Here is a 10950-nt window from a genome sequence, read left to right on the forward strand (position 1 = left end):
ATTTAATTACGAACGTCACATCATAAAAAACAACTATTATTTCGTTGATAATGGTCATCCAAAAGAACATATATGTGGTTGCATGATTGTGTAAAATATTTTACACTGTGAGAGCATAAAAAATTAAACTATATTTTATTGGTTTAATTATTCTGTCGATCTCTATAATTTTATTGAATTTTTAATTAAGTCCCAATACTATTTTTTCTTTTCAATTGAGTCATTATACCATATCAGATTTTATAATTAAGTCCTTATCGTGACAAAAATACTATAATTAACATAATATTCTGTTAAACAAAATGAATATGCCTAATACTTGACTTAATATTTTGCATAATTTAATAGAATATTCTATTAACTTCAACGTTTTTGTCATGGTAAGAACTTAGTTATAAAACTAGTATTTTTACCCATAATGTTATTATGGGAATATAAATCTTTTGAAATTACGTCGACTTTGTCTTGATATTATATGTTCCGATCAGGAACTTATCCTTCCAAGTATAGCTCGTTGTCACCCAAGAGACTCCCTCTGAAAGATCCTTGAGCGAATTGTGTACTCTCCAAAGGCTTGACCCGTGCGTTAGACCTGCAAAAAGGATTTCGATACTCAAATCAGTAATCAATCAACTAATCTTTGTAAATACTCTTTAGAGTTCTTGCTTGAGAGTGAATAGAATTGAATGCCTCTATCACCCTATTCGGTCTGTATATATTGTTACATAATGGCAACCGTTGTGTGCCTGTAAAGCCTGAGATATGTGTCGGCATTGCGAAAGTGCGCATACTCGAGATTAGTTATTTTAATAGGGCGAAATGATTTGAATTTCAAAGTTAGTTCCGATGTGTAGCGTTATATATTTGAGCTATTCGGTTACGGATCACAACTCCCAAACTTATCTTGCTAGTTGTTTATACTCGGAGCAAGTTGGGCTTAGTTTTTGGACGCTATACCTCATGATGGTTGTGAGCTTGTCCTGGTACCCTCCAAGCTCAACACGCGAACGTGTTGGCAAGTTTGGGTCTTTAAGGCACGTAATTTAAACAGATATAAAGAGATCGCACTAGTTATATATGTAAGAATAAGAATAAACTACAAGCTGGATGCTGTGAAGAAAGATGACCGTACAGGATAGATACTGTGAAGGAAGATGACCGTGATAGTGAGAGACCTAATGAAATTTATTTATTGGTATATCTTAGTTAATAATATCAATCTCGTTAGATAATCAACACGGGGTTAGTCAATAATAAACCAACAAATATTTTTAAATTGCATTCTAAACTAATTAATTATCATTAATTAGTAATTATTTATTTTTTTAAATATATACTTAATTATTATTAATTAAAATTGTTTAAAATTAGATTATTAGGAGTTGTTTACATTTACTTTTTCTAATAATATTGACCTTATTCCTACTTGGATCCATTGATAAGTGGTCCAAAATTTTAAATGCTCTCATCTAAACTTCATAAGGGATTTTTGATGCAATAAGAAGAAAAAAACATTAACCTATTCACATACCTACTAATTTTGACATAAAAATTCCTAAACTTCCAAGTTTTTTTTTTGTATCCCTCAACTTCCAACTTATTTGCCATGAAGGAGCCACAAAGTTTTTATCCAACTTTGCTCCAGGCCCAATCAAATAACCATTTCAAAATGGGACTTTGAGTTTGTGCGAGTTGAAATTTAAAATTTGGGTAGAGTATTTTGGGCTTAGTCCAAGGCAAAATATTTTTTTCTCAAGAACAGATTTAATAAATACCAAAAAAATAAAATTTAACATGTGGTGTAAGGTATCTAGCACAAGTGAGAAGAGAAAGGAAAAGTAATAAACTTGAATAGGAGAGAGAGATATTTATATAAACTCTAATACTTTATAATGTAAAATAGAAAAGCTCTGCATATAAGCACAAGCCATTAGGGCTTGTATGCTTTACAAGTTAATTAACGAATAAACTCAAAAAACGCGATGCAAAGTTTACGTTCTTCTTCTTCTTCTTCTTTCTCTTCCTCTTCTTCTTTTCTTTCGTTTCTTGCCTTTTCTTTCTCCTCCTTCTTCTTCTTCTTCTTGCTGCACGTTCTTCTTCCTCTTTCTCTTCATCATCATCTTCTTCTTCTTCTTTTCTTTCGTTTCTTGCTTTCTCTTTCTCGTTCCTCTTCTTCTATTTCATTTCTTGCCTTCTCTTTCTCCTTCTTCTTCTCATTGCTGCACGTTCTTCTTCCTCTTTCTGTTATTCTTCTTCATTTACGTGCTTTTCTCTCTGTTTTCTTTATTCGTTATTCTCGATTTCTATTGTTTTTTGACATCAAGCTCTGAAATTATTTTTGAAGAAGAAAAAACAGCAGAAGATGAGGAGGAGAAAGAGAAAGAGTTCTGAAATATGCATAAGGTGTACTTCAACGAATTTTGGGTGTATTTCTTAAATTCTTTGGGTGTATTCTTATAATCTTTTGGGTGTATTTCTATAATCGTTTAGGTGAATTCCTGTAACCGTTTGAGTGTATTTCTGTAATCCTTTGAGTGTATTTCTGTAATCGATTGGATGTAATTTTGAAGTTCTATTATCTTCAAATTTGGCAAGAAAATTGTTTTCATGGAGGAAGAAGAAGAGTCGTTCATAATACATGGTGAGTAGCGCGCTTTGAAAACAGGAAGTTGTTGAATAACGTGCATTTTATTTACTATTGAATGTGGAAGTGTGTAATGCGTTAATTAAGTGTAATGCGTGTGTTTTATTGGACTTGTAAGACTTGTAAACTAAAAAGACTTGTATGTTGTATGTGTAGCATACCTCAATGAAAAAAAAAATTGTATTCAAACCACCTTGTTCAGCATATTAAGAAAAAAAAATGGCACCCTGGCATTTAATTGAATTGTTCAGTATGAGAAATTAAATATTTTCTTTAGGAAGACAAACAAATATCAAATTAAGGCTTAGTTAGTGAAAAAAACAGAATTTAATTAAGAAACTCAATTTGTTGGCTTTATACACAAGTATGTACATTTTGTAATAGTTGTGATTGTTATTTTTCAGCGGAATGATTATGTTTTCCGCTCTTTAAAAGGTATAAACCATCATTTATCCAAAGATCAGAAGCCAACGAACTAATCCTAGTTATGAAAACTATTGCACACACGTTGTTTTGCTGCCTCCAAAGATTGGACTTAAAATAATCCAAACAATTATCACTTGTGTTAGACCTCATGAATGGAGAATGAATAGCTGATTATTACATATATTTTAATCATAAATCAATTAAACCATTTAAAAAGTCCTCCAGTGTTTCAGTAGAAAGCAAACCACACACATAAACTAGTTTTGGGAGCTCAATCATTCTGTTTTTTATTTATATACATAAGAAAAAATCTTGTTATTATCTATTGTATTTGCATTTCTGAGGCCATAGCTTTGGCTCAACCTGTAGATTCTGATACATAATAAGGATGTACAAAAAATACAAAGAAGGTGAGAGATAATAATAAAATTTACGTGCGTTCGGCTAGTTTTTATTAGTCGCTGTATACCATGTAGATTAGTAATCTATATGTGAATATTGGCCTTAGCTCAAACCTTCCTCTAATCCTGTGCTCTACCAGACCATAGTGACTAAACATTTTTATTTGAAGGCACTCATTGGTGCTGAATAAGAGGGGGCGCATGGGCCATGTTTTTGTTTCTCGTGGTTTCTTTTTTCGGTTTTTTTTTTTAATTTAGAGAACTAACTACGATCTAAGTCAACATAAGTAAATTTTGTGTATTTTTAGTTTTAAAATTCAAAAAATTAAGATAGTAAAAAGTTTTTTTTATAATAGATTTTTTATTTTTCAATTAATTAGCTCTAATTGATTATCTTTCTATTTAGTTCCCTACCAAAATCATTTTTTATATTTATTTATATATATATTATTTAAATTATTTTTAATATATATATTATATAAATAATTATTTTAATAATTAATTTTTAGTGTTTATATATATATAAACAAAGATTAACTTAATTTAAGTTGAGGGTTAACATGCCAATGAATTATAGCTTAAATGGTATAATCTTTTCATAATCACCTAAGAGTTTGCGAATTTAAGTCTCCCTATTTTTAGTATCCAAAAAAAAAAGTTGAGGCTTAACATATATTGACAAATGTGTTTTTGAGGATCAAATCAGCATATTGATTATTTCATTCACAGTTTCTATCCTTCAAAACTGAAAATATAGAAAAACCTAGCAACTCATACATAAACGTCACTGCATAATATATGCTACCGTTTTAATTATTTGAACATAAGGGATGCATATTAAGCAAAAAAAAAAATGGCAATTCCATACAAAAAAAAAACAAAACATGCATGACACATATTTTATATTTATTTTTAATTTTTACCTACTATATCATACATAATAAAACACCAAGCACTAACTACACAATAATTTTTTTAGCATTATCATCAAAATTATTGTGAATTAGAATTTTATAAGAAGGTATTTGTTATCATCCTTATTTTAATATTTATTGTCTTGTGTAGAAAAATTGTATTTATTTGAGTTATTTATCCAAACGCTATAATTTTAAAACAAGTACTTCTATAACTAATAATTCAAAAATAAATTAATTTATTTATAAACTACTATTAATAAAAATCTTTATATTTTAAGTTCTTTTTTCAAAAAATTTTATTTAAATTATTTACCTAAATTAGACCAAATCAACATTAATATTTTATTTTAAATATTTTATTTATTTATTTTTCCTACATTGGCCCATAGTAACACCACCCGAACTCGGTATCCACCCGTCCTTACCCACTCGGGACAGGACGAGACTGAGTTTAGGTAACAACCGCTTCTCTATATATATATATATAATAATTAATAAAATAATTAATAAATTATATCATGTTTAAAATTTTATTTTATTTATTAAATTTTAATAATTATAAAGACAGTAGGGGCGGGACAGCCCGCAGTACCAACAAAAAAATAAAGAAAATTCTTTTGTTTTTTATTACACTTTAACAACACAACAACACTTGATCAAACCCATAATGGTTCCTTCACTTCCTTGATCAATGAATTTTGGAACCAAACCCATAGTGGTTCCTCAAGTCTAGACATCAAACCTTGAATCTTTTACAAGGAATATAAATTAAACCCAATATCATTCAGATATGTACATTATTCCAATCAAAGGGGTCTTTTACAAGTCAAAAATTACACTTGACACATTTATCCAATCCCAGCACATACTATATATTACGCCATTACTAGTATATGAAATAAATAACATTAAAAGATCAGTCTCAAGTACTATTATACCATTCAAGGAAGCAGCATGCACAGAAATAATACCTGCAGCTCTTTGAGTCTGATTCTGACTTTGGAGGGAAGAAAAAAGAGACCTTTGAAGAGGGATTTTAGTTGTAGTAGAGCTGGCCCATGCCATCGTGGATCTCGTAATCTTTGAGGGTGATGTGATCCTTGTAGATGGGGTACCACTCCCTCGTTCCTGTCTGAGCTGCAACCAGCTTCTTCAGGTCTCCCATGGTGTCGTCGTCGTTGCATTTCACGCGGACCTTCTTCCCCAATCGATCGTTCAGAACCACCTCGATCATCTTCTCTTCTTGATTAATCGTTCCCAGAAACTCACAGAAATTATAACACTGCTACTGTAATTAACAAAGAAAAAATTATAACATAAACACATAAATCACAGAATCCACAAAGATTGAATCACATAAATCATAGAAATCAGAATCAGCATCAGAAATATAAATTATAATTAACCTAACTCTAGACATTATAACAAATGGTTCAAAATCAATGAGCTGACTTACCCGACAAAGAATAGGGGCAGACCAGCGAAGACGCGACGAAGAGAAGACGATGACCACTGCAAGACGGCGAGGTGAGCGTGACGGTGAGGGAGCCAGGTGAGCGTGCGTGCGTTCGTGAATGGTGAGAGGAAAGGCTGAGAGTTTGAGGGTGCAGAGTCTGAAGCTTTTGAATTTTGTCACTCAGGGCTAGGCTTATATCTTATATATACTAGTGCAGCTGACACGGAAATAATAAAAGAAGCTATTCCGGTATGGCATTGTACGACGCTGGAACATGATATTCCATTCTTATATACCGTTTAGATATAAAATAAAAAATGTAAAAGGTGTAGATTGACAGCACGCGATTTCAGTAGACACAGACCAAATAAGAACATCAAGGGCGTGCAATCGGTTAGAAAGGTAAGCATAACAAGAGTAAGTCGAATTTATGTGAAGCTATGTCCAAGTTGAATTCAGGAAAGGTCTCCGTAGCCATAAATTTATGTAAAGCTGAGTCAGAGCGCAAGTCGAACGGATGTAGATATTAGTGGGGGATTTTTTGTGCGTTTTGTCAAACGTAGAGGCAACAAGGGCCTAACCGCCTAACGAAAATGGTTCTAAATGCATGCATGACAAATTGATTATTTGTCAAATAAAAAAATAAAAAAGAAATTAATTAATTAAGGATTAATAATTAAATTCATTTTTAAATAAATTAATAATCAAATACATTTTTGAAATTTTTTTTCATAATATTATATTTTTAATATCTTTTAATCTTATTAATTTTAATAATATTTTTTACAATTTAATAAACAAAATTGTTTAGATAAAATAATAAAAATAATCAAATTATTATAAAATTATTTTTATTTGTATTTTTATATTTTATATTTTTTAAATTTTAGTTCTTTTATAGTAAAATTTTTTTATATAAATAATTTTATCAAACTATTATTAATTATATATTAAAAATGTTAATTTTTTTAGATTTTATTAAATAAATATAGTAATTATTTTAAAAATTTTCATCTAAATTTTAGTCCAATCTATTATTAGTTTCCCATTTTAATTTTTCTATATTTGCTTTAGTTTAAATTTTTTTTTAACAAATTAACTTTAAGAAAAAAAATTTGATAATTGAAAAGATATAGAAAAAATGACGATAATTTCAAATAATAATAATATTAAAAAGATTATTTTAAGATATTAAAATTTAATGAGTGATGTTATAAATCGATTTTTTAATTATTGAATTTTATTATATAAATTAAATAATAATAAAAATTATAAATTTAAAAATATCTAAAATAATTAAATTTTAAAATGGGTTGGAACCAGTGTTCTGAGCAACACCATTCGGCCCACAAGCTGCAAGCTCTCCTTCGTAACGTTTTTTAGCTATTACCCATTCTCGTTGTATTCAGCTGGTCATTAGGGACAAATCATAACCATATTCAGGGTTATTTCCGTCAAAATATCTCTGACTACAAGACAAAAAAGCTCCAGGCAACTTATCCGTACTTAGAATGTGATGTTCCGGTTTTTCTGTCCGGAACACTTGATAATTTTTCTAAAAAAGATATTAGGAAGCTTATCACCTATTCCATCCTACGAATGTGGAACTTTTCCGTTCTAATTTATTTATTTAATTATTTTGATTTAATATAAAAAATATTAAGGGTCAAGATTGAGGTGAAAAGTATGTTGTGAGTGTGCAATTTGAGTAGTTTATAGATGATCTTCAACTCATATTTTTTTTTATTCAATTTTCTTCTGATAAAATTGACATTTGTGAAAAGATTTTTGAGACTTCTTTCTTAATCCAGTCATAGGTAAATAAATTATATCAGTAAAACTGCATATCAGGTAATCTTTTTTTAAAAGGATTCTTAAAACTTTCACAAATATTAGTAATAGGGTCGTACTAATGTAAAGATTCACTTTATAGAAATGCGACCCTCCAACTATATTGAAGGATTTTCGGCCAATAAGTCTTTGTAATGTAATTTATAAGCTAGTGACTAAAGTGCTGGTTAATAGATTACGACCTTTTTTGGATGAGATTGTTAGCCCAACTCAGGGAGGGTTTATACATGGTAGAGGAGCGCCTGATAATATTATTGTGGCCCAAGAAGTTCTTCACTTTCTTAAGCGGACAAAGTCTAGAAAAGGAGCTATGGCTTTTAAGATTGATTTAGAAAAGGCTTATGATAGAGTTGATTGGAATTTTCTTGAGCACACTCTTGAATCTTTTGGCTTTCCTTTTCTAATTATTTGGCTTGTAATGAATTGTGTTCAGGCTTCAAATCTTTCTATCCTTTGGAATGGGAATAGATTGGACAGCTTCCAACCTCGCAGAGGACTCAGGCAAGGAGATCCAATTTCTCCTTATTTATTTGTTTTGTGCATGGAGAGATTGGCGTGCTTCATTTCCAAACAAGTTGATGAGGGTATTTGGGATGGTGTGGCTGTTTCTAGAGGAGGACCTAGAGTTTCTCACTTGATGTTTGCAGATGACCTCCTCCTTTTTTGTAAAGCGAAGAAAAATCAAGTTCAGAATGTTGTGCACACATTGGAGTTGTTCTGCAAAGCTTCAGGTATGAAGGTTAACATTGAAAAATCTAAAGCTATTTGTTCTAGAAATATCTCTAATAGAAGGAAGGAAATGTTGTCTGGTGTTTCTCATATTCCTTTTACTAGTGACCTAGGCAAATACTTGGGGGTGAACCTTAACCATCCTCGAGCTGCTAGGTCTATTTTTTCGGACTCTTTAGAGAAGATCAAGAATAGGCTGGCTAGTTGGAAAGGTCGGCTCCTTAACAGAGCAGGCAGGCTTTGCTTAATTAAATCTGTTGCTTCTTCTCTTCCTATTTATCAGATGCAAGTGACTCTTTTTCCTACTTCGATTTGTCAAAAGATTAATTCTGTACTTAGACAATTCTTGTGGAAGGGAAAGGTGGGGGAGCGATGCTTAAATTATGTCAAGTGGAGCAAAGTTGTCACTCCAAGAAAATATGGAGGTTTGGGAATTAGAGATACCCAGTGTGTAAATTTTGCTTTATTAGGAAAGCTTGTTTGGCAATTACTGCATAATAATGATAAGCTTTGGGTAAGAATTATGTTGGCAAAATATTTATCTGGGAGGTCTTGCTTTTCATCCAGTTTTTCTAATAATGTTTCAAGCACTTGGCGAGCGATTTATAAGACAATAGAAAAGCTTCGTGATGGTTTTGATTGGTGTACAGGCAGGATGTCTCAATCCTTTTGGTATCATGCTTGGCGACCATGTGGAACGCTAGCTCCTTTGGTTCCTTTTGTGCACATCTCTGATTCTCACTTGAAGCTAGAAGATGTCTGGTATCATGGACATTGGCGGTGGGATATTCTTTGCACAATGATTCCGGAAGAAGTTAAACTTGATTTGATGCTCTTTGATCCTATCAAGCAGGCAGGAGATAAAACAGGTTGGTTTTGGACAAACTCAAATACTCCCACCTACTCGACTAAAAGCGGGTATGAATGGCTATTGAAGAAGAAATTTGGCTGGAACGATAATGAAAATTGGCTTTGGCTTTGGCGCTTGAGAATACCGGAGAAGATAAAGTGTCTGCTCTGGCTTTGTCTCAACAACGGAGTTCCCACAGCTAGTTACCGGTTTCAAAGAGGTCTTGCTACTTCTGATTTTTATCAGCGATGTTATCTTGCTCTAGAGGATATTAACCACTGCTTTAGGACTTGCCAAAAAGCTCGTCAGATTTGGATTAGCTTAAATTTGGGAATGACCGCTGAGGACTCTAGTTTGGATTTTGTGTCTTGGATTCGTTCTAACCTCAACAAAAATGAGTTTCTCTTTGCAGCGGCCTTTTGGTGGATTTGGAGGGATATGAACAATGACATCTTCCATCAAGATGATCCATGGAGTAAGGAGAAAATTGTTCACTTAGTTCAACATGCTGCTCGCGATTTCTCTAAGGTTGTTACCAACCAAAAACATATTATTCCTTCCTCTTTGCAATATAACTGGGAACCACCTCCAATGAATGTCTGTAAAGTGAACTGCGATGCAAGCGTTTTTGAAAATGGGCAATTAGCGGGCTTTGGATGTATTATTAGAGACAGCATGGGAATTTGGATGAAAGGTTGTTCTGCCAGTATACCTCTTTCTAGTGTTCTCTCTTGTGAGCTTCATGCTATTTGGAGAGGGCTTGTTATGGCTTGGGATTGCGAGTGTAAAGAGGTCATATGTGAAACTGATAATCTTGATGCATTTCTTCTTGTTTCGCGAGGCACAACCAGCATGATTACGAATGACTCTGATCTGCTTGGCAAAATCAAAGAGATACTTCAGCGCAATTGGACAGCTACTTTAGTGCTCATCCAGCGTACAGCAAACAGAGCGGCTGATTTAATGGCTAAGACTGCTGCTTTAAACAAGCAGGTGTACCTAGAGTGGTTACAACCCCCTAATAATTTAGACATTATTATTAGAGAGGAGTGTTACTCTTTCTCTTAGGTATTTTTTCTTTGTGTTATGTTCAGTCACAAAAAAAAATTCACTTTATAGATTTTATACAAATATATTTTGTAGTTAAAATTAGTGACATGTGTCCTTTTTTATATTAGACCGAGTTCCAATGTAAATACAAAGATTGTAATTGGAGTACCATACAATTATTTGCGGATTATTAAATATTAATTACTAATAACTCCGTTTTTTTTTTGTGACTATTTTTTTTTTGGTGACTAATAACTCCGTTTAAAATTGATTTAAGCAGTTAAAAATTGTTAAGATTTATTATACTACTTTTTTTTATCAGTCGGATTCACGTAAAAAAAACTTCCAAGCAATACAATAACCCTAGTTTTTTCCGTTTGGACTATTGACTTAAGTTTATTTTTCTTTTTCTTTTTCTAATGTAATATATTAATAGATTACATAATTTATAATTATATGATGGTAAAATAATACATATATAACCATTTAAACCATAACAATACATTTTTTTTATTTTTCTTCTTTACGTCTTTATTCACAATTTTTTAAATGATAATTACAAAAAAATAGTATTCGTATGATATATAAAAAATGGTTAAATATTCATTTATAAGTATATATTAAAA

General features: G+C 31.5%; 1 pseudogene across 1 annotated transcript; it reads right to left on the reverse strand.

The window, feature by feature from the left end:
* Positions 1–5379: 5379 nt before the first annotated feature.
* On the reverse strand, positions 5380–5983 carry LOC107605632 (ubiquitin-like protein 5 pseudogene; annotated as a pseudogene). Its single transcript, XR_015886121.1, has 2 exons — positions 5845–5983; positions 5380–5676 (listed from the first exon to the last, which is right to left on the reverse strand). The product of XR_015886121.1 is annotated as a ubiquitin-like protein 5 pseudogene (transcript).
* Between the last annotated feature and the right edge of the window lie 4967 nt (positions 5984–10950).

The sequence above is a fragment of the Arachis ipaensis genome, chromosome B6 (assembly GCF_059453495.1).
Source record: "Arachis ipaensis isolate K30076 ecotype BB chromosome B6, ASM5945349v1, whole genome shotgun sequence".
Classification (NCBI taxonomy): domain Eukaryota; kingdom Viridiplantae; phylum Streptophyta; class Magnoliopsida; order Fabales; family Fabaceae; genus Arachis; species Arachis ipaensis.